We start from the raw sequence: 20,154 nt of genomic DNA on the forward strand, positions 1-20,154 counted from the left end.
GTTCTCCACTCATTCAAGTGGTAGTAATGTCCCCATCCCACCCATTAAGATGGGTAACTGGAGATAATGTTGGTATTTTGGTCATTCAGAATTTACTAAGGCCAGAATTACCTGCAGCACTTTTTACATTGTTGAACTACCATTCGTTGACCACTTTAAAGGATATTTTGGGCTTCATTTTCTCTTAAATATTAAAAAGCTTTCCAATAATAATCAGTAGAGACCTTCACTTCTATCTTAAGAAAATTAGAACTTACTGAATAGATAATTATGATGTAATTATTCATGTCAACAAATTCTTAGCATCCAAATGGCTTCACGATAGGCCTCTATAAAACAATAAACTAAAATAGTACACTTACAAAAATGTAAACTCAACTTCTCAGTAATATTTATTAAGAGAAGTCAGGTTTACATTCTAGGAACTTTGAGGGACCTTTCCTCTCCACAAAAACCAGACCCTGAATTGGACATACTCTGTGAGACCAGTGATGTTTCACATCAGGGGAGAAGGAGTCTCTAACATCCCCTTCTATTCTTCCAAATAAATAAGCAAGCGATACAACAGACCCAGAGGGCCTGGATGCCCAAGAGCAAGAGCTAGGTGTTTGTGAGGCATGCTGGCAACAGAAGGGAATGTGAGCAGCAGGAAAGAAACTAAGAGGAGCAAGCTGCCACTGGGAGGGCTAGGGCCAGGGCCTGAGACAAGATTCCTGTAGCAACATCCCTGTAGAAGACTGAATTTTGGAGGTGAGAGGCCAAATATGTGATTTTTCTCTCTGAGTTAAAACCCACGAAGAAAATCAGAATATCTGATCCCAAAATATGCCACTTGGTATACTGAATACTTTGAATTAAAGGTGCTTAAGAAATGGCAGGTAGAAGAACACCCTGACTCTCCTTTTTCTTCCAAAAAGCAGGAGATAAAACTCCCATGTGAAAGGGACCCTTCCTACACCAGGAGGAAGAAATTCTTATCACCAGAAATGGAGACCTTGGGGCTGATAAATCTGTATAAGCAAACTTTTTAAAACTAATCCTTAAAACCTCTTTGTTTTCTCAATTCTTCAAAAATCTATTGTTTCTTTGTCTAAAAGATATAAAAGCTTTTTGGATCTTTTTGGGTCACTTCTTGGGTCTTCATTCTCTTGTGAAGACTCCCATTTACATGTAAAAACTTTAGTAAAATCTGTATGCTTTTCTCTTGCTAATCTGTCTTATATCAGTTTAATTCATAGGCCCAGCCAGAGACCCAAAGAGGAAAGAGAAATTTTCCTCCCCTCCACCCACAAGGGTCACTGATGCAGTCCCAAGTCAGAGATGCCTTTTTAGCTCTAAGCAGAAGTTAGATGCAAATCCTCTTTGTAAATTAAGTTCACTGGACTTCCACAGAGTAAGATCAATCCGTAAACTCAGAAAGGTACCAGAAAACCAGCTATTATGAATATAGACCCTCCGCTTCATCCCCGACCCCTTCAGGACAAGAGAAACAGCAGACATTCAGGTGAGAGTAAATATATTCTACAATAGCTATGTATAAAATATTTACAAAGGATATAATACAAAGATAAGCAGACAATAAAAACTATTGCAACTAAATAGATTTGAAGGAAAGAAAAGCAAATGGAACTTCTATAAATAAAAGATACAACTATTGTTGAAATTAAAAGTCAATGGATAGATTAAACAGCAGATTAGACACATATGAACCAGATTAGGTATCCAAGGTATTCATTAAGAATGAAGCAGAAAAAAGATGTAAAACATAAGCAAATAAGAGACATAAAGAATAGAATGAGAAGATCTACCATCTGTTTAACTGGAATCCCAGAAAGATAGAAAGAAAATATGTAAATTCAAAAACATAAAGGCCTAAAATTGTCCACAATTGGGAAGATAAAGGCCTAATTTTTCCAGAAATGAGTCCATTAATCTAGGAAGTACAATATATGCCAAGGAGAACCAAAAAATCCTATGGAAAAACACTGCACTCAAACTACAGAGCACCAAAGCTGAGATCTTGATTTTGAAAGAAGTAAAAAAGGACAGATTGCTGAAAATGGAAGAATAGTTAGAATGAAAGCATAATTATCAATATCAAAAAACATGTGGAATGCTATGAGAGTTTCGAGATAAAATACCTAGTCTAGAATTGCGTGCCCAACAAGATATTAATAGTAAGCAACAAGTGAGTGAGTTTACCACTAGACCTGCTTAAAAAAGAAATTTCTACAGAATATTCTATAAGAAGAAAGCAATGGTCCCCCCCCAAATTGGCTGAGGTATAAAAAATGTAGGAAAGTAAAATGGTATATATAAAGGTAAATAAAAACAATTATTATATAAAATAATAATAGTGTCTGTGGCAATAATTTTAAAAAGAACTGAAATTTGGACAATAGCATATAAATAAAAAAGAGAACAATTAGAGCTACAGTATTGTAAAGTTGGAAAGCATCAAAATAATACTTGACAGAAACAAGTCCAAATATGTCAATGATCAAAATAAACATAGATTAAACTCATTACTTTAAAAAACAGATCACAAATTGTATTTTTTAAAAATCTGTACTTTTTTATAAGGACACAGAAAAGTTGAAAATAAGACAAAAGAGAAAAGTCATTATTAGGGACTGAGAACATAATAATAAAAGGTTTAACTCATCAGGAAGATACAACAATTTTAAATTTGAATGCACCTAACAGAATATAGAATCAAAATTTACAACATATAAATTGATTAAAACACACAGAGAAATGGATAAATTCAAAATTATATTAGGAGATTGAAAAACAACAGCTAGTTACTGATTTTTCATGTAAACAACATTTAACAGAGATAGAAGATTTTAACAATACAATTAAGAAATAAAACATAGGGAGAATATGTATATGATTCAGCACCTGCCAATTAGAGAATATAGACTTTTTCATAACCTACTTTCCATGATTAAGTCAAAATTTAAATCTCAACAAATTCCAAAGAATGGGCATCACAGACCACATTCTCTGATAACCCAGAAATTATGTTAAACTTCAGTAACAAAAATATAAAATCTGTACATATTCAGAAGTGTATGCATACAGTTCTAAATAACTCGTGTCAAAATAAGAAAAAAAACGGAAAAAATGCTCAGAACTACTAGAACTAATTAAGTGAATTTAGCAAGGTCATAGGATAAAAGGTCAAAACCTATACTCTTTCTGTTATATACTTGGAGTAAGTAACCAGAATATTAAACTTTAAAAACTTTCATTTACAATAGCAACTGGAAATATGAAATACTCAGTGCTAAGTTTAACAAAATATGTATAAGAACTATTCTAAAACAAAAAAAGAAATTACAGGGGGCCTAAATAAATAAAGGGGGAATTATACCAGGTTATTTGAAGATGAATATTGTTACTACGGCAATTTCCTTTAAACAAAGTTAGAAGACTTGCACTAATGGATTTTAAGATGCATTATCACTACAGTAATCATGACAGTGTGGTTTTGGCAAAAAGATGGATGACACAGATCAATGTAACAGAATAGAGAATACAGGAATAGACCCACATACATAAAGTCAATTAACCTTTCAACATAGGTACAAGGCAATTCAATAGTAAGTCTTCAACTAATGGTACCAGAAAAACTGAAAATTCTTTATGATAAAATGAACATTGAGAGTTGGGGCCTGATGAGAGCGGCTGCCACTGCGTGAGGTGAAAGATCCAGCTGGACTTCCTCAAATGAGACATCCACATTCTTGTCTCCCAGTCATTCCCCAAAAGAGTCTGGCACAGAGGAGGAACCTAGAGCCAGGATGGCGGCGTGAGTAGAGGAGTGGAAATCTCCTCCCAAAAACACATAGAGCTATGAAAATATAACAAAGAAAACTCTTCCTAAAATAGAGACCAGAGGACACAGGACAACATCCAGACCACATCCACACCTGCAAGAACCCAGCGCCTTGCGAAGGGGGAGAGGAAGGCCACAAACCAACAAGAAGGGAAGCTCTTCCAGCAGTCACTCGTACCAGCTCTGCAAACTATCTCTATCACCATGAAAAGGCAAAACTACAGGCAGACAAAGATCACAGAGGCAACACCTGAGAAGGAGACAGACCTAACCAGTCCTCCTGAAAAAGAATTCAAAATAAAAATCATGAACATGCTGACAGAGATGCAGAGAAAAATGCAAGAGCAATGGGATGAGATGCAGAGAAAAATGCAAGAGCAATGGGATGAAGTCCGGAGGGAGATCACACATGTCAGGAAGGAGATCACAGAAGTGAAACAATCCCTGGAAGGATTTATAAGCAGAATGGATAAGATGCAAGAGGCCATTGAAGGAATAGAAGCCAGAGAACAGGAACGTATAGAAGCTGACATAGAGAGAGATAAAAGGATCTACAGGAATGAAACAACACTTAAGAGAACTATGTGACCAAACCAAAAGGAATAATATTCGTATTATAGGGGTACCAGAAGAAGAAGAAAGAGGAAAAAGGATAGAAAGTCTCTTTGAAGAAATAATTGCTGAAAACTTCCCCAAACTGGGGAAGGAAATAATCGAACAGACCATGGAATTACACAGAACTCCCAACAAAAAGGATCCAAGGAGGACAACACCAAGACACATAGTAATTAAAATGGCAAGGATCAAGGACAAGGAAAGAGTTTTAAACGCAGCTAGAGAGAAAAAGGTCACCTATAAAGGAAAACCCATCAGGCTAACATCAGACTTCTCGACAGAAACCCTACAGGCCAGAAGAGAAAGGCATGATATACTTAATGCAATGAAACAGAAGGGACTTGAACCAAGGATACTGTATCCAGCACAACTATCATTTAAATATGATGGTGGGATTAAACAATTCCCAGACAAGCAAAAGCTGAGGGAATTTGCTTCCCACAAACCACCTCTACAGGGCATCCTACAGGGACTGCTCTAGATGGGAGCACTCCTAAAAAGAGCACAGAACAAAACACACAGCATATGAAGAATGGAGGAGGAGGAATAAGAAGGGAGAGAAGAAAAGAATCTCCAGACAGTGTATATAACAGCTCAATAAGCGAGCTAAGTTAGGCAGTAAGATACTAAAGAAGCTAACCTTGAACCTTTGGTAACCATGAATCTAAAGCCTGCAATGACAATAAGTACATATCTCTCAATAGTCACCCTAAATGTAAATGGACATAATGCACCAGTCAAAAGACACAGAGTAATAGAATGGATAAAAAAGCAAGACCCATCTATATGCTGCTTACAAGAAACTCACCTTAAACCCAAAGATAAGCATAGACTAAAAGTCAAGGGATGGAAAAACATATTTCAGGCAAATAACAGTGAGAAAGAAACCAGGGGTTGCAGTACTAATATCAGACAAAATAGACTTCAAAACAAAGAAAGTAACAAGAGATAAAGAAGGATACTACATAATGATAAAGGGCTCAGTCCAGCAAGAGGATATAACCATTCTAAATATATATGCACCCAATAGAGGAGCACCAGCATATGTGAAGCAAATACTAACAGAACTAAAGAGGGAAATAGACTGCAATACATTCATTTTAGGAGACTTCAACACACCACTCACCCCAAAGGATAGATCCACTGGGCAAAAAATAAGTAAGGACACACAGGCACTGAACAACACACTAGAACAGATGGACCTAATAGACATCTATAGAACTCTACATCCAAAAGCAACAGGATATACATTCTTCTCAAGTGCACATGGAACATTCTCCAGAATAGACCACATACTAGCCCACAAAAACAGCCTCAGTAAATTCCAAAATATTGAAATTCTACCAACAAATTTTTCAGACCACAAAGGTATAAAACTAGAAATAAATTCTACAAAGAAAACAAAAAGGCTCACAAACACAAACACATGGAGGCTTAACAACATGCTACTATGGATCAATGAACAAATCAAAATAGAGATCAAGGAATATATAGAAACAAATGACAACAACAACACTAAGCCCGAACTTCTGTGGCACGCAGCAAAAGCAGTCTTAAGTGGAAAGTATATAGCAATCCAGGCACACTTGAAGAAGGAAGAACAATCCCAAATGAATGTCTAACATCACAATTATCGAAACTGGAAAAAGAAGAACAAATGAGGCCTAAAGTCAGCAGAAAGAGGGACATAATAAAGATCAGAGAAGAAATAAACAAAATTGAGAAGAATAAAACAATAGCAAAAATCAACGAAACCAAGAGCTGGTTCTTTGAGAAAATAAACAAAATAGATAAGCCTCTAGCCAAACTTATTAAGAGAAAAAGAGAATCAACACAAATCAACATAATCAGAAATGAGAATGGAAAAATCACGACAGACTCCACAGAAATACAAAGAATTATTAAAGACTACTATGAAAACCTATATGCCAACAAGCCGGAAAACCTAGAAGAAATGGACAACTCCCTAGAAAAATACAACCTCCCAAGACTGACCAAGGAAGAAACACAAAAGTTAAACAAACCAATTACAAGCAAAGAAATTGAAACAGTAATCAAAAAACTACCCAAGAACAAAACCCTGGGGCCGGACGGATTTACCTCGGAATTTTATCAGACACACAGAGAATACATAATACCCATTCTCCTTAAAGTGTTCCAAAAAGTAGAAGAAGAGGGAATACTCCCAAACTCATTCTATGAAGCCAACATCACCCTAATACCAAAACCAGGCAAAGACCCCACCAAAAAAGAAAATTACAGACCAATATCCCTGATGAATGTAGATGCAAAAATACTCAATAAAATATTAGCAAACAGAATTCAACAGTATATCAAAAGGATCATACACCATGACCAAGTGGGATTCATCCCAGGGATGCAAGGATGGTACAACATTCGAAAATCCATCAACATCATCCACCACATCAACAAAAAGAAAGACAAAAACCACATGATCATCTCCACAGATGCTGAAAAAGCATTTGACAAAATTCAACATCCATTCATGATAAAAACTCTCAGCAAAATGGGAATAGAGGGCAAGTACCTCAACATAATAAAGGCCATGTATGATAAACCTACAGCCAGCATTATACTGAACAGCGAGAAGCTGAAAGCATTTCCTCTGAGATCGGGAACAAGACAGGGATGCCCACTCTCCCCACTGTTATTTAACATAGTACTGGAGGTCCTAGCCACAGCAATCAGACAAAACAAAGAAATACAAGGAATCCAGATTGGTAAAGAAGAAGTTAAACTGTCATCATTTGCAGATGATATGATACTGTACATAAAAAACCCTAAAGACTCCACTCCAAAACTACTAGAACTGATATCGGAATACAGCAAAGTTGCAGGATACAAAATTAACACACAGAAATCTGTAGCTTTCCTATACACTAACAATGAATCAATAGAAAGAGAAATCAGGAAAACAATTCAATTCACCATTGCATCAAAAAGAATAAAATACCTAGGAATAAACCTAACCAAAGAAGTGAAAGACTTACACTCTGAAAACTACAAGTCACTCTTAAGAGAAATTAAAGGGGACACTAATAAATGGAAACTCATCCCATGCTCATGGCTAGGAAGAATTAATATCGTCAAAATGGTCATCCTGCCCAAAGCAATATACAGATTTGATGCAATCCCTCTCAAATTACCAGCAACATTCTTCAATGAATTGGAACAAATAATTCAAAAATTCATATGGAAACACCAAAGACCCCGAATAGCCAAAGCAACCCTGAAAAAGAAGAATAAAGTAGGGGGGATCTCACTCCCCAACTTCAAGCTCTACTACAAAGCCATAGTAATCAAGACAATTTGGTACTGGCACAAGAACAGAGCCACAGACCAGTGGAACAGATTAGAGACTCCAGAAATTAACCCAAACATATATGGTCAATTAATATTTGATAAAGGAGCCATGGACATACAATGGCAAAATGACAGTCTCTTCAACAGACGGTGCTGGCAAAACTGGACAGCTACATGTAGGAGAATGAAACTGGACCATTGTCTAACCCCATATACAAAGGTAAACTCAAAATGGATCAAAGACCTGAATGTAAGTCATGAAACCATTAAACTCTTGGAAAAAAACATAGGCAAAAACCTCTTAGACATAAACATGAGTGACCTCTCCTTGAACATATCTCCCCGGGCAAGGAAAACAACAGCAAAAATGAGCAAGTGGGACTACATTAAGCTGAAAAGCTTCTGTACAGCGAAAGACACCATCAATAGAACAAAAAGGAACCCTACAGTATGGGAGAATATATTTGAAAATGACACATCCGATAAAGGCTTGACGTCCAGAATATATAAAGAGCTCACACGCCTCAACAAACAAAAAACAAATAACCCAATTAAAAAATGGGCAGAGGAACTGAACAGACAGTTCTCCAAAAAAGAAATACAGATGGCCAAGAGACACATGAAAAGATGCTCCACATCACTAATTATCAGAGAAATGCAAATTAAAACTACAATGAGGTATCACCTCACACCAGTAAGGATAGCTGCCATCCAAAAGACAAACAACAACAAATGTTGGCGAGGCTGTGGAGAAAGGGGAACCCTCCTACACTGCTGGTGGGAATGTAAATTAGTTCAACCATTGGGGAAAGCAGTATGGAGGTTCATCAAAATGCTCAAAACAGACCTACCATTTGACTCAGGAATTCCACTCCTAGGAATTTACCCTAGGAACACAGCAATCAAGTATGAGAAAGACAAATGCACCCCTATGTTTATCGCGGCACTATTTACAATAGCCAAGAATTGGACGCCACCTAAATGTCCATCGGTAGATGAATGGATAAAGAAGATGTGGTACATATACACAATGGAATACTACTCAGCCATAAGAAGTAGAAAAATCCAACCATTTGCAGCAACATGGATGGAGCTGGAGAGTATTATGCTCAGTGAAATAAGCCAAGCGGAGAAAGAGAAATACCAAATGATTTCACTCATCTGAGGAGTACAGGAACAAAGGAAAAACTGAAGGAACAAAACAGCAGCGGAATTACAGAACCCAAAAATGGACTAACAGGTACCAAAGGGAAAGGAACTGGGGAGGATGGGTGGGCAGGGAGGGATAAGGGCGGGGAAGAAGAAGGGGGGTATTAAGATTAGCATGCATGGGGGGGAGGGAGAAAGGGGAGGGTGGGCTGTACAACACAGAGAGGACAAGTAGTGATTCTAGAACATTTTGCTAAGCTGATGGACAGTAACCGTAATGTGGTTGTTAGGGGGGACGTGATATAGGGGAGAGCATAGTAAACATAGTATTCTTCATGTAAGTGTAGATTAAAGATTAAAAAAAAAAAAAGAAAGAAAGAAAGAAAAGGGGGATTATTCCTTGATAGGATAAAACTATTGGTAAATCAAAGATCAAAGCATGCTTTAAATATCCTTAATGTTGATCACTTAAAGGGTGTCAGATGATCAGCTATGGAGGTAGTCTTTTCTGATAATATTCATTTCTTTTAATAAAAAAAAAAAAAAAAGCAGTTCCTGTGTGCTGACCTCCAATGAGTTCTGCACAGTGGTATAGAGGGCATGTCAAAGTGTGGGCAAAGGGTCTGTTTGTTTCTATGCAGAAGATCAAGGCCTAGCTTGGATACCCAGAAAATGAACTAAGATACGATATGAGGAGGAGCTTCCGGCATCAGCACTCTCTGGAGGACTCGTGCCAGGGGGATGATCAACAAAAAGCCCTCCACAGGGATCTGGGGGATGCTGCGGTTGTGGCTGCATCCACCCCACCGTTTCCTGGACTTGCCATTGGAATGAGGAGGGAGATGTCTAGGCTGGCATGTGCATACAGTGAGACAACGAATTTGACCGGATCTGTACTGTTGGAACTCAACCAGGAGTTGGGAGGGGTGCAAGATGTAGCACTCCAAAATCTTATGACTATAGAGTATCTACGGTTAAAAGAACATATGGGATGTGAACAGATACCAGAAATGGGCTGCTTTAATTTGTCTGATTTCTCTCAGACTGTTCAAGTACAGTTGGACAATATCCATCATATCATAGACAAATTTTCACAAATGCCTAGGGTGCCTAAATGGTTTTCTTGGCTTCACTGGAGATGGATGGTAATTATAGATTTGCTTTGTGTATGTCTCCGTATTCCTATTATGTTAATATGTGTGTGCAAATTACTTAGTAGTTTAAAACCTATACATACTTAAGGTACTCTACAAGAAGATATGTCAAAGAAATAATCAATCCTTCCATGTTTTATTCCATATGCTACCTCTATAGCTTTTCTTCTTCCTTCCTAATTACAACCCTTAAATAGAACTCGTGCCTCATATCGAATTTACCGAGTATGATAATTCCTCCAGGTGGTAAAGATACCTCGAGACAAGTGCTGGGCATAGAAGCCACAGGGCATAAATCTGCAAAGAAGTAAAAAGCTAACCTTTTCAAACAATATGGCTTCTCTCTCACTTATCAACTTTACATTTCCCTGTATGGCCCCGGAAGATGACTGGTTAGCCAGAGACGGGTAAGACTCCTCCAGGGAGGAACAACCTAAGACAGGCACAGTCGCAGGGGGGCCATCAGGTGAGAAATTGGGGATCAACAGAGGTGAGGCTCAGAACCTCACCCCCCCTGCTTTGAGAGAAATCTTCTGCATCCGTGGATGTCTTGCTGCCCTTGTCTAGCCTGGATTAATACTTAGTCCATAGGCACACACCTGATCATCTGATCATCTACATTTGCCCTCTTACAGCACTAAACTATGTTTTCTACCTTTATCTTGCATCTACCTACCACTTCAGCATCTTATTAAAAATAAAAATAAAAATAATAATAATAATAAAGGGAGAAATGTGGGATCAACATATAAATCAAGTATAAAAATCAAACGAATATTCATATTTGACCTGATTGTTTATTGGTTATAGTTCATAATGCGTGATCAAAACCGAAAGTTTCTGTGATGAATGCCCTTGTACTGTTCACCATGTAAGAATTTATTCACTATGTAAGAATTCGTTTACCATGTAAGAACTTGTTCGTTATGCTTCAGAAGATTGGAGACTGACGAGAATTAGGCTTGAGATGGATTAATGATTGTACATTGAGCATTGACCCCCCTATACTGAATTTTATTGTTGTCAACAACCATTTGATCAATAAATATGAGAGGTGCCCTCTCAATAAAAAAAATGAACATTGATCCTTCTCTCTCAAATGCAACAACTGATTTGAAATGCATCATAGATCTAAATATAAGAACTAAAGATATAAATCTTCTAGGGAAAAAAAAGCAACAGGAAGAAATGTTTGTAATACTGGGGTAGACAATTGTTTCTTATGACTTAAAAAGCATTAACTGTAAAAGAAGAAATTTATAAGCTGAAAATTGACAAACTGAAAAAATCTTAAACTCTGTCAAGTTTAAAAACTTTTGCTCTTTGAAACACATTGCTAAGAAAACCAAAAAGGTAAGCCAAACAATGTGAAAATATGTAGACCAAAGTTCTTATATCCAGATCTCTCTCTCTTCTCTCTCTCTCTCTCTCTCTCTCTCTCTTTCTGTGTGTACGTTGTTTGTATGTAATAGGAATAAATAATGAATGTATTATTTAGGTATAGAGATAGAGAAACAGAGAAGACAGCCTTCAAAAGATTCTTGTATATGCTCTGTCTGACACAGAGGGCAAGACAGATCAGTGGGGAAAGGAAAGACTATTCAAATAGGTTATGTAAGAAAATTTGGATCCCTACTTTGAACCATGCACAAAATTTAATTCCAAATGGATTAAAGATTTAAAGGTCAAAAAGGGAGACTTTTAGAGGAAAACATAAATACCTTTCTGCCTTGGGGTAGGGAAGGATTTCTTAAGGTATATGAAAGAGTTATCCACAAAGGAAAAGAGTGATAAACTGGACAGCATTGAAATTAAAACTTAAATCCATCACAAGATATCTTAAATGAAAAGTAAATCAGAGAAACATGTAACTGAAAAGGTCTAGTAAGCCCTAAAAATAGAATTTAAAATACTAAAAGACAAATAACCCCAAAAAGAAAGAATTTAAAATACTAAAAGACAACCCCACAAAACTCAAAGAAGCAAAATAAACAAAGGGATATTTCACAGCAGATTAAGTATGTATGGCCAACAATGAAGGTTATCTACTTGACCTCACTGACAATCAAGAAATATAAATCAAGATCATGAGATACCATTTGTATCCATTATGTTCTGCTGTGTAACAACTCAGCCCCAAAACTTAGCGATTTAAAAAATCATTTAGTATTTCTCATGATTCTCTAAGTTAGGTTGGGCAGTTCTAGTCTGGACTAGCTTGGGTCTCGAGTTAGGCAGCTCACAGTTGGGATCCCTTATCTTTGCTCCATGTGGTCCATATGTCCCAGTAGGTTAGTTAGCCTGGGCTTTTTTCACATGGTAGGCTCAAGGCTCCAGAGAGCAGTAAGAGAAGACAGCCCCAATGTGCAAGTGTTTTTCAACCCTCTTGCTTGTGTCACACTTGCTAATGTTCCCATGGCAAAAGCAAGCCACAGAACCACATACAGAGTCAAGGGGAGGAGTAACAGACTTTAGAGGTAAAATCATATTGCAAAGGATATGCACACAGTGATAGGAAGAATTTGTGACCATTCTTCAACCCAACACTCAATTTTATAGTCAACCACACCGTTCTTGTGTCTTAGAAATTAGGAAAGATGACAATAGCAAAGTCTGGGAAATAGCTTGTCAAGCTGAATATTAGCATACACTATGCAATTCTATATCTAGGTATACAGCCTCTTGCACACATGAGGAGCTGGTATGTGCAATATTTTTAGCAACACTGGTCTTAACAGCAAAAGCTATAAACAACTCAAATGTCCACTTGTAGGAGAGCAAGTAAACAGGGTATAGTTACCCAGTGAGGTATCATACAGCAGTGAAAATGACTTTTTCATGTACTCATCTAACAAATATTTACTAAGTACATACTATGTTCCAGGCATATTTTGAGATGCTAGTGGCATAAGAGTGAACAGACAAAAATGAAAACATCTATCAGATAATGATAAGGGCTACAGTGAAAAATAAAGAAATTTGGTTTGTGTGCATATGTATGTGTTTATGTGCAAGTTTTTTGTTAGTATTTAAAGTTCACCAGAAAAATGTGTAACATCTGGAGAAAGCTGAGGTTAAGTTTGAAAAGTTGATACAGATTAGGCCAGCACAGGAGCAGTTACCAGCATTGCCTGTGGAAGATTCAGAAGGCAATGAGACACTAGAAGAATCAAGTACTTTTACTAGGAAATTCCTGGATTTGATGCCCTGAGTTATGCTCACAAATACCCTACAGCTGTGTGCCCCTTACTTCTACTAAAATAAATGATTTCTATTCCTCCAATATCATTGTCTGCACTTTTTAACGGGGTAGATAGAGAAGCTTTCTCTGAGAATTTGACATTAGAAAAGGCCATGAAAAAATACCCAGAAGAGGTACTCACTTCAGCAGCACATATACTAAAACTGGAATGATACAGAGATTAGCATGGCCCCTGCAAAAGGATGATATGCAAATTCATGAAGCATTCCATATTAAAAAAAAAAATGCAGAAGAGCCCTGCAGGGGAAGAGAAAAAGACGTGCAAAGACTTTGAGGTGGGAGTCTACCTGGCTTGTTTCACAAGCCAATAGTTATTAAGGCTACTGATAAATTCACATGTTTTAATTTCTGAAAATAAGAGTTTTGCAGATACAGAGCTCCTAGAGATATATCTAATAGGAATAAAAATCAAAGAAAATTCTTCTGTCCCATAGAAGCAGTACTAAATCTTCTATAAATAGATCTTAAAAACTTATAAAAGAAGAACCTTGTACATTCTCTTGATTAAATGCTTTTCAGAATGTGGAGACCTTAAAGTCTCAGGAAGGATCCAGACTCAACAATGAGGGAAGTGGCTAATCAGATCAATCTATTCAACTTTACTGACTTTATTGTGTCCTTATCTAGATCACAGGGCAGCATCTGACAGAGATGGCTAGGTCTTAACAGAATTCTATTCAGAATTCAGAATTTTCCTATTCAAGTAAAAACTTTCACATGCTTTAAAATACATATATATATATATATATCTATATATATACCTATATATAGATATATATATAAAAGTGAAAAATCTTGCTCTTTTCTGCCCCTCATCTATTAATCTTCCTGCTAGATGTGTCCACGTTTACTTAAAAGTTTTGTGTATCTGATCATTGTTTCTTCAAATACTCCTTAAGTCAACTTTGCTCTCTTATACCTGATCTGGGACCTCTCTTCTTCCTTGCCTCCCCAAGTGACTTCTAGGTTCCGGTTTAAAATACTAGTCTGAATTTGAATTCTGGTCCTGACCTAGATATTTATATATTATATACCTAATAGCACCACTTGGGTGATTCCTAAGCACCTCAAATTTAACATGTCCTTTTTTTCCCCATCCCTACCTTGTAATAAACCTGAGCCTCCCCAAACCTTCCCTCTCTCAGTACTTGGCACAGCAATCTACCCAGTTACTAAATCCAGAAGCACAGTCATCCTTGAGTCTCCTCATTTCCTTATTCCTCATATCCAATTCAGGAACCAGTCCTCTTCCAAGTATATTTAGTATCCACCCACTGCCCTCTGTTCTGCCACCACTCTGGTCCACGTCACCTCTCACTTGACTACAGCAATGGACTCCTAACTTCTCTCTCCATTTCTATTCTTGTCTCCTTCAAGTCATCCTTCACATATGAGCAAGAGTGAACTTTTTTTTTAAATTCAAGTATCATTGGTATACAATCTTACGAAGGTTTCACATGAACAATACTGTGGTTTCAATATGCACCCATATCATCAAGTTCTCACCCCTGCATTGCAGTCACTGTCTATCAGCACAGTAAGATGCTAAAGAGTCACTACTTGTCTTTTCCATGCTGTACTGTTTTCGCCATTACCTACCTGTATTTTGATTATGAATTACAGTGCCCCTTAATCCCCTTCTCCCTCCCTCCCTCCTTACCCATTCTCCCCAACCCCTAGCCCCTTCTCAGAGTCTGTGAGTCAGCTACTATTTTGTTCCTTCAGTTTGCTTTGTTTTTATAAAAGTGAACTTATAAACCACATTACTACCCTACTTCAAACTGTTGAACAACTTCTTATTGAACTCAAAATCAAATCCAACATCATTTTCATGGTCTGCTAAACTCTACAGAACCTGGACCATAAGTTGTTTTCTACCTCATCTCATGTCGCTATATTCCAGGTATACTGTATTAGAATCTTAAACAGGCACATATCCATATTAACTCTCTCTCAGACTCTTGTTTCCTTCATAACATTTATTGTACTGTGTTTATTTTTTCATTTATGTATTTATTTTTTTCTCTATCAGGTTCCCAAACTAAAATACATTTGTCTTTGTTTCCCACAGTTTTCCCCAATATCTGGTAAAAGGCCTAGGACACAAGATGTTTGTTCACTGGATGAATGACTGTATCATTGCAAAGTGATCCTCCCATGCAAAGAAAGTGCCAGAAGATATCATTAACATTAAATTCCCAAATTTCATTTCTCAATATCTGTGTTACAGCTTACACAGATAACATAAACAGTTAACAATACTAAAAAGGTTGAGAGAATGACCTACAATTGGTTAAGAATCTCACAAATGTTGTAAAATATTCATGAAATGAAATACATATACCTATTTATTTACTGAACTTTCATTAATAATGAGCAAACAATGATCAGTTAAGAAGCAACATAAAAACAGGCTTTCAAAAGACAGTTGGGAGAGTTCTTAGCCAGCTGCTCAGTAGGCCATGTGATGCTAATGATGACAACAGTCATGGTTAACTATGCCAGGCATTGTTCTAAATGCTTTACTTAAATCTATTATTTTAGCCTTAACAATAAACATACTGACTTCATTGTCTAGGAGGAAACTGAGATAGAAAGAGGTTAAGTAACTGGCCCAAGGATTGCACAGTAGTAGAGCTGGAATTTGAACAAGGCAATCTAGTTTCTTAGCCCTGGCTCCTAACACTAGCCACCTACTCCTTCCAGAAAAATCCAAAGACCAACGTTATTATTAATAAAGAACTACAAGAACAAGAGAAAACATCACAATGAACTACTGAAAAGTAGTTTTGGATTTCCAAAATACTAACAAACTCTTTAGCAATTATATTTAGACCAGGAAGGATAGAATTACTCAATCAGTTGTCCTTGCTTAATTAAAAAATGCCTTCAGTTTTAAGAATCATCTTGTATCTGACACAGAAAAGTATCTCGTTTTCTAAATGAGCTTTACCTAAGGTTTACATAATACACATTAGTTTAGCACACTCTATACAAAGTTGCTTTACCAAACAAAATAGTTTCTTCAAGCAATATGCTCTTTAAAAATTTACCCCCAAAATATCTGCAAGTCTTTCACATGAAAAGATGCTCCACATTGCTAGTCATCAGACAAATGCAAACTAAAACCACAATGAGATATCACCTCACACCAATAAGGATTGCCACCATCCAAAAGACAACAACAAATGTTGGCGAGGTTGTGGAGAAAGGGGAACCCTCCTACACTGCTGGTGGGAATGTAAATTAGTTTAACCGTTGTGGAAAGCAATATGGAGGTTCCTCAAAAAACTAAAAATAGAAATACCATTTGACCCAGGAATTCCACTCCTAGGAATTTACCCTAAGAATGCAGCATCCCAATTTGAAGAAGACATATGTACCCCTATGTTTATTGCAGCACTATTTACAATAGCCAAGAAATGGAAACAACCTAAGTGTCCATCAGTAGATGAATGGATAAAGAAGATGTGGTACATACACATAATGGAATACTATTCAGCCATAAGAAGAAAACAAATCCTACCATTTGCAACAACATGGATGGAGTTAGAGGCTATTGTGCTCAGTGAAATAAGCCAGGTGGAAAAGGACAAGTATCAAATGATTTCACTCATCTGTGGAGTATAAGAACAAAGAAAAAAACTGAAGGAACAAAATAGCAGCAGAATCACAGAACCCAAGAATGGACTAACAGTTACCAAAGGGAAAGGGACTGGGAAAGATGGGTGGGAAGGGAGGGACAAGGGGGAAAAAGGGGCATTACAATTAGTACACATAATGTAGGGGGTGGGAGGGCATGGGGAGGGTTGTTAAACACAGAGAAGACAAGTAGTGATTCTATGGCATCTTACTATGTTCCTCATGTAATTGTAGATTAATGATACCAAAAAAAATTTTTTTAATATATATTTGTAAGTCTTTGTGAAAGCAGATTCTCAACTAACACATAAACAAACAAGTTATTATTCTATTCATTCAGTTTACTTCTGAGGTTAGTCAGGATTCTCTAATCTAGAGTTTACTTCCATACAGAAGAAACACCAACAAAAAGCACTTGGGCAAAACAGCTGTGATAATAAGTACCTGGTACTATAATCTCCAAGAAAGGGGAGACTAAATAGGTTTTGTGAAATCAATGGCTGCAAGAGAATTTCCAACAAGAGAAAGAATGAACTATTGTGCAGTGGCTTTTACCCAAAATGAAATAATTAGAGAAATGACTCTATAGACTAATAGATATCATAATAGATATTAAAATTGCCATCAGTTTGGGGAAATTTTGTTAGCAGAAGCAAAGAAATAAAGCTTCCTCCTACTCATTAGCAACATTCACTCAATAAAGACATGTGTTACAAAGATCCTGTGTTCCACTTGCTAGAAAGAAGATACCTTGATACCTGATAGCAATGAAGAATGAACTCAGAATAACTGTTCTGAAGAACAGAACTAAGTCTTTTTTCCTCCCTTATTTCATTCCAATGCAAATCTTGCCAAGCACAGTGTTTTAGTTTTCCTAGAATTTGCAAGACTGAATCAGCTAAAATGGGAAAAAAAATGTACACACACATATAGATCCCCTTAATAAAATAAGACCTGGTTTTCATGTAAATCAGGAAATACTACCAAATACTTTATCAGGAAATACTACCAGATAAAGATGCATGGAGACAACCTTAGCAGAACAGAAAGAACACTTGGGACCTCATTTCCAGTTTAGATTCTGCCACAACCTAAGCCATATGACCTGGAGCAAGCCAATTACTAATTGTTCTTGGACCCCAATCTTCCCTGTTAAATGAGAAGAATCTAACAAAGAACATGTTCACAGAGGTTGCTTATGCTTTTAAATACTGCATTCAGTAGGTTTCACTGAAATGATAGTTTCATACTTAAGTAAGACTACTTCTAACCTTTAGTTAACTATGTGAGCACCAAAAATTTCAGCTTCTTCTGCACTTGGAAATTCTTAAGTGACAATACATGATGAACAAGAAAGTTCATATTTAAACTCCCAAATGCAGAACTATGCTCATTCTCCAGTCACCTACTTATTAATCAAGGTGACTAATTCAGTGGATCACAGTTTCAAACTATTCGTGGCTAACTTTTATTGAGTTCAAAAGTAGGACAAAGATCATTTCAGAGAAGTGTGTGATAATACTTTCAGATAAATAACACCATATAAAACATCACATTTTAAAATGATGCAAAGTAACAGTGTTCTGCACTGATACATTTCCAGTTGTCGGAGTAAAATGACAAATCACCAACTTGATTTCTACAGTGATTTCACATTCACTATATCAATTACTGTGGCCCTCCTATGAAGTAGAGCAGTACTTTTCCTAACACAACCCAGACTAGATCAGAGAATTGGGTAATCTACCAATCTTCACTCAAGAAGTAGTGGAGCCCAGACTTCAATCCAGGTCATCTGATTTAAATCTTCAAAATCCTAGAGTGGAAATTGAAGCCAGAGGCCAGAAGAAGTTGGAAAATTGAGAAAATTTGGATAATTAGTCCCTGGATAACTGAACTGAACAAAAAGAATGTAAGATCAGGTTCGGTAGTTTAAAGTCAATAAGCAAATTTACCAGATGTAAAAACTAATGATAGCACCTAATTTGTTTAATTTCATATCTCAAAAACCTTGTCACCTTGTATCAAACAAGTATGAAAATTTTTCTAACTCGAAAGTAAGAACAGTATATAAACTAAACAACAATCGGATTACAGCAGCTAAAAGTAAACTGCTAACAGACTGACAAACTTGGTTATTCTGGAACGTCGGCCACAGGAATTAAACTCTATTAATCAAGAAGGAAATGGGGGAAAAACTGTTATTTTAAAGTAATAAAAGCAAAGCAGTAAAATAGAAAAGATTTCTCCTATAAAGTCATTTCACACTTACACAGATGGGCTACATTTATCTGGGTACCACCATCTCTCTTTTCAAACATAATCTAGAACGCATAAAATGTTGCCTTGTACATAGTAGTTTCTTACTATCACCATTCATGCTAAGAACACACACTAAATCAGAGCTGATGATAAAATACAATTAAGAGGTAGTAGTTAGAATATTAAATTCTCCATCATTACCATACTGGAAGTACTTGTACAAGTTTTTCCAAAGGGTTCAGTGCAACGTGTCTACAAAGTTTCTGACAAGCTCCAAAGGAGAACTGAAAGTTAAAGTTAGGAAAGGAGCTTTGTTCCAAGATAGGTAAATCGTTCCAGAGTCTACATATTATGAAATTTTTGCACAGATTTGCAGGACAACCAAAGGTAATAGTAAAACCTACTGGAGGTAATAAGTAATCCTAGCAGTGTGCCAGAGAGCCACATACAGCTTCTTGGAATTTTAGAGTTAAACCGACCTTCATGTTTCACTTTAAGTACCTTCGCTGTAACGTAATACAGGGGGAAGGATCAGGGGTTTAGAGAAGGCAGAGAACCTTGTTTTTCGCGGAAATAGTGGGAGATAGTGAAGGTCCTCTACAAGTCATCTACGCACCAAAGGCTCCATTCGGAGTGTTGGCCACCAACGCTTTAGCTGGCACTTGCACGCCTATATTGTTTAGAAGCGGATTCATTAGCATCACGCGCAAGTCGTTGGGGAGGGCAAGAACCCAAACTGACAGATCCTAAGAAACAGCTTGGTCATCAGCAGATAAGACCTGCATTACTCTAAGGTCCTCGGCATCCGGGGAGGAAGTGAAGGGAGAGGGATATTCCTAAAAGCTTAGGAGGGCTTCCAAGTCTGCCGATGAGAGCAAATGGTTGGGAGTCCAGAGTATGGG

At 37.0% G+C, this 20,154-nt stretch overlaps 1 protein-coding gene and 1 non-coding gene across 4 annotated transcripts in view; one reads left to right on the plus strand and one right to left on the minus strand.

The window, feature by feature from the left end:
* VMP1 (vacuole membrane protein 1) overlaps positions 1-20,154 on the minus strand; it is a 134,959-nt gene that overhangs the window by 114,465 nt on the left and 340 nt on the right. The gene's annotated exons all lie outside the window — the stretch shown is intronic.
* LOC118969577 (U6 spliceosomal RNA) lies at positions 13,462-13,565 on the plus strand. Its single transcript, XR_005057488.1, has one exon. It is a non-coding gene; the product is annotated as a U6 spliceosomal RNA (small nuclear RNA).

The sequence above is a fragment of the Manis javanica genome, chromosome 4, assembly GCF_040802235.1.
Source record: "Manis javanica isolate MJ-LG chromosome 4, MJ_LKY, whole genome shotgun sequence".
Lineage (NCBI taxonomy): Eukaryota > Metazoa > Chordata > Mammalia > Pholidota > Manidae > Manis > Manis javanica.